This window comes from Malus domestica, chromosome 13, assembly GCF_042453785.1.
Source record: "Malus domestica chromosome 13, GDT2T_hap1".
NCBI classification, from domain to species: Eukaryota; Viridiplantae; Streptophyta; class Magnoliopsida; order Rosales; family Rosaceae; genus Malus; species Malus domestica.
In genome coordinates, this window is record NC_091673.1 from 44,347,181 (window position 1) to 44,351,883 (window position 4,703).

Here is a 4,703-nt window from a genome sequence, read left to right on the forward strand (position 1 = left end):
TGTCATGAGGTATTTGCCGGTGGAATTCGTGACCTTGACAGCAGTTGAGGATGAGTACTCGAGAGCAATGCTAAGTAAGCAACCAGGCAAAGGCTCCAGGCAGTCAGTTCCAAATTGGAGGTTTGATTTCAGGTTCCGACTGACTGCTCTCTTTCTCCTTATCCTGCAGGTGTGGACAAGGACAAAGACAAAGATAGGGAGAAAGCATGATATGGGATACTCTTGCTTTCGACCCTGATGATATGAGATACTCTTGTTCTTGGTGTGGCTTATTTGCTGAGGTATTATCGGGGGGAAATAAAGCTGAGTATTTCGAGAGGTTATGTTGAGGGTGCCTTTTCGAATGCGAGAAAGGGTTGAGCATTTTTGCAGGTTTGCCTGTCCGTTGAGGAGGGAGGTCAATGTATATAGGGATTTCCCAATAACAAGTAGTAATGATATTCCTTTACCCTTCTTGGTCACAGCAATGTAGTGGGAGCTGCCAGCTTCACGTGTTTTAATTTTGTCAGAGCACTTTGAAAAAGTGGTATGTGGTATCTGGAAAGCTGATGTTACGTGTGAAGATTACAGACAAGCTTTATCTAAGGAAATCTGGCTCTCGAAGTTCTGAGAGTTGTGCCTCTTCGGTTTTCGAACAAGCAATCCCGTCGAGGATCTGACTCTCGAGATTCGGAAAGCGGTGCTACTCCGGTTTTTGAGAAAGTAATTATGTTAGGAGTCTTTTCTCGAATGTGAGTAAAGGTTGGACGTTCTTGCCAACCTGTCTTGCCGCAAAACACGGAGGTCGACACACATAGGGACTTTCCAGTTGTCAAGCAGTGGTGCTGTTCCTTTACCCTTATGGGTAATAGTAGGGTAGCTGGAACTTCGAAATTCTCGTGCCTAAACTTTGTCAGAGATCTTTGACAAAGTTATATGTGGTACCCGAGGAGTTGATGGTGCATATGGAGAGCGGTGATTGAACAGTAAGATTCACGTGCTTTTTACTTCACCAGAAATCTTCGACAGATTGCCCGTAATTTTCGCAAAGCTGATTGTGTATGTGACAGGTGCTGACGAGGCTGAAAAAGCAGGTGCTTCTTCGATTTCTGAGATCGGCCCTCGTGGTCTCTGAGCAGCCCAGCTTTTGAGAAAGCAAACGCCTCTTCGATTTCTGAGATCGGCCCTCGTGGTCTCTGAGCAGCCCAGCTTTTGAGAAAGCAAACGCCTCTTCGATTTCTGAGATCGGCCCTCGTGGTCTCTGAGCAGCCCAGCTTTTGAGAAAGCAAACGCCTCTTCGATTTCTGAAGCTCCGTCGAGTGCAGATTTTTATAGAGGCTGGCATTAAGTTCCACAGCACACCTGAATCTCTACCAGTAGAAGCTCATTTCTTGCACTTCTAAGATCTTGATTTGTCTGACCTCTTCCTTCTTCAACACATTTGAAAATGTTTGGACCCTCCGACCGTCGTTTTGACCTGAACCTTGGAGAAGAGACAGCCACGCCTTCTCCAGACAACATATGGCGCCCATCCTTCATATCCCCTACTGGTCCTCTTACCGTTGGGGATTCTGTGATGAAGAATGATATGACCGCTGCAGTGGTGGCCAGGAACCTTCTCACTCCCAAAGATAACAGACTACTTTCCAAACGGTCTGATGAGTTGGCTGTTAAGGACTCTCTGGCTCTTAGTGTTCAGTGTGCAGGTTCTGTGTCTAATATGGCCCAACGCCTATTTGCTAGAACCCGCCAAGTTGAATCATTGGCTGCTGAAGTGATGAGTCTCAAACAGGAGATTAGAGGGCTCAAGCATGAGAATAAGCAGTTGCACCGGCTCGCCCATGACTATGCTATAAACATGAAGAGGAAGCTTGACCAGATGAAGGAATCTGATGGTAAGGTTTTACTTGATCATCAGCGGTTTGTGGGTTTGTTCCAAAGACATTTATTGCCTTCGTCCTCTGGGGCTGTACCTGGTAATGAAGCTTCAAATGATGAACCTCCAATGCCTCCTCCTTCTGGGGTTTTGTCAAGTACTGAGGCTCCGGATAACCACCCTCCGGTGCTTTCTCTTTCTGGGGCTCTACCGACTGCTGAGACTTCCCCTAAGCAACCTTTGTGAAGGCTCCCTTTTGTTTGTTTATTTTGACTCATGTATATGTACATATTTGTGGCTTATCGAAAATATTAATAAATAAGCTTTGCTTCATTTCAATATATTGTGTTAAATACACCAAAGCCTTCTTCATAAAGTTCTTTGAATTTTTGCTTTTGTTGAAACCTGTATTGTTGAAGCTTTGTGAGTGAAGCATGTAGTTTGAGGTAGTGTTCCCTTAATTTCCCGAGTGAGGAAAACTTCTCGGTTGGAGACTTGAAAAATCCAAGTCACTGAGTGGTTGTGAGACTGCCGAGTATTAAGGTGCAGTAGCATATGGTGGGAGTCCCCCAAGTCTTCAGGCGAAGAGAGTTGCCGAATGAGGTGTCTCGCTTGTTACTAATTTGTCAAAGTAACGAATCCTTGTTTCGATGTCACACATTCGCATATGCCTTATCTAAAAATATTTCCAACTTTTGTGTGTTTGATGCTGCATGCTATTGACTAGACAAGATCAAGTGCAATTAGTAGCTTTTCTCTCTTTTTCATCTTTTCTTTGGTGGAATTGCTTTTCGTTTCCACTAATCAGCCTGAGTGGATGCAAGATAACACCATTCTCTATAACTCAGATCGCAAAGTCGTCTTCATGAAAGTTGTTCCTTATCTTGTGAACTACAACATCTCCAAATTTGAGATCCATCGGAGTAGTACAACTCCAGAAATTCAGGTATGATAAGTAACTGTTCATCAATTTTCTGTTAACCCGTCAGACTTGTTGTGAGCTTCTAAACTCCATTTTTTCTTGTTCATCTCAACATACTTTCTTCATTGAAGTTGTTCCTCACCTTGTCAGCTACAACATATCCAAATTTGAGATCCATCGGAGCAGTACAAATCCAGAAATTCAGGTATGATGAGTGACTGTTCATCATTTTTCTGTCAACCTGTCAGACTTGTTGTGAGCTTCGAAACTCCATTTTCTCTTGTTCAGATCAACATACTTTCTTCATCGAAGTTGTTCCTTAACTTGTGAACTACAACATATCCAAATTTGAGGTCCCTCGGAGTAGTATAACTCCAGAAATCCAGGTATGATGAGTGACTGTTTATCATTTGTCTGTCAACCCGTCAGATTTGTTGTGAGCTTTGAAACTCTATTTTCTCTTGCTCAGATCAGCATGCTTTCTTCATTGAAGTTGTTCCTCAGCTTGTGAACTACAACATATCCAAATTTGAGATCCCTCGGAGCTATATAACTCAAGAAATTCAGGTATGATGAATGACTGGTTATTATTTTTCTGTCAACCCGTCAGATTTGTTGTGAGCTTCGAAACTCCATTTTCTATTGTTCAGATCAGCATGCTTTCTTCATTGAAGTTGTGACTCATCGTCTCTTTCATAACATATCAAAAATTCAGAATGAACTAATGGTTAAATATTTCCAGATCTTCGAAACATCATAGCAGCTTCGAAATCTGCAAGAATCCGACTGTCATGTTTGGAGCTTCAACACTTTAATTTCCGTCGCTCAAACAGAAATGGTTCCTTCTTGAAAGTTGTTCATATGCTCAAAAACTATAGGGTGTCCAAAATTCAGCTCCATTGGAGAAGAGCAGAGGTTGCAGAAATTTGATAGATGAAAGGAGGCGGAAGAGGGAGAGAGAGAAAAAGTCTCTTGGGTTGGATTTCTATTTTGGGGCAGATTCCAAGTTTTGTAGCACCTTCATTATTGATGAATTGCTTGTACTTTTGTCCATTATGAAACTTGGGACTTTGGCTTGTTGTTGGATCTATTATAATATGTTTGGAAACATATACATAATTGCTTGTTTGGTTATGACAGGGATGTTGTGGGTGTAGAACAAAACAAATGTTTGTGTTGACCTGTGTTTTTGTACAAGTTCAAGGGCATCTTGGGTTTTGTGAACAAAATTTGTTTATTTGGAGCAAGGTTTTGTGTTGAAGCTTTGTAGGTGAAGCTTTGGTGTTGAAGCTTTCTAGGTGAAGCTTTGATGGTGAAGCTTTCTGGGTGAAGCTATGTAGGTGAAGCTTTCTAGGTGAAGCTTTTTTAGGTGAAGCTTTGTAGGTGAAGCTTTGGTGTTGAAGCTTTCCGGGTGAAGTTTTTTGGGTGAAGCTTTGTGGGTGAAGCTTTTTAGGTGAAGCTTTGTGGGTGAAGCTTTTTTAGGTGAAGCTGTTTGGGTGAAGCTTTTTGGAGGTGAAGTTTTTTTTGGGTGAAGCTTTTTTAGGTGAAGCTTTTTGGGTGAAGCTTTGATGGTGAAGCTTTGTAGATGAAGCTTTCGAGGTGAAGCTTTGATGGTGAAGCTTTGTAGGTGAAAGTATGTAGAGGGAGCTTTCTAGGTGAAGCTTTTTTAGGTGAAGCTGTGTAGGTGAAGCTTTTTTAAGTGAAGCTTTTCGGGTGAAGTTTTTTGGGTGAAGCTTTGTGGGTGAAGCTTTTTAGGTGAAGCTTTGTGGGTGAAGCTTTTTTAGGTGAAGCTGTTTGGGTGAAGCTTTTTGGAGGTGAAGTTTTTTTTTTTTTTTTTTTTTTTTGGGTGAAGCTTTTTTAGGTGAAGCTTTTTGGGTGAAACTTTTTGGATGAAGCTTTTTGGGTGAAGTTTTGGAGGTGAAGCTT

General features: G+C 42.0%; 1 long non-coding RNA gene across 1 annotated transcript; it reads left to right on the forward strand.

Moving 5' to 3' along the window:
- Positions 1-2,568: 2,568 nt before the first annotated feature.
- LOC139190662 (uncharacterized) lies at positions 2,569-3,853 on the forward strand. Its single transcript, XR_011575003.1, has 5 exons — positions 2,569-2,801; positions 2,909-2,982; positions 3,066-3,163; positions 3,247-3,344; positions 3,520-3,853. It is a non-coding gene; the product is annotated as an uncharacterized lncRNA (long non-coding RNA).
- Positions 3,854-4,703: the final 850 nt, after the last annotated feature.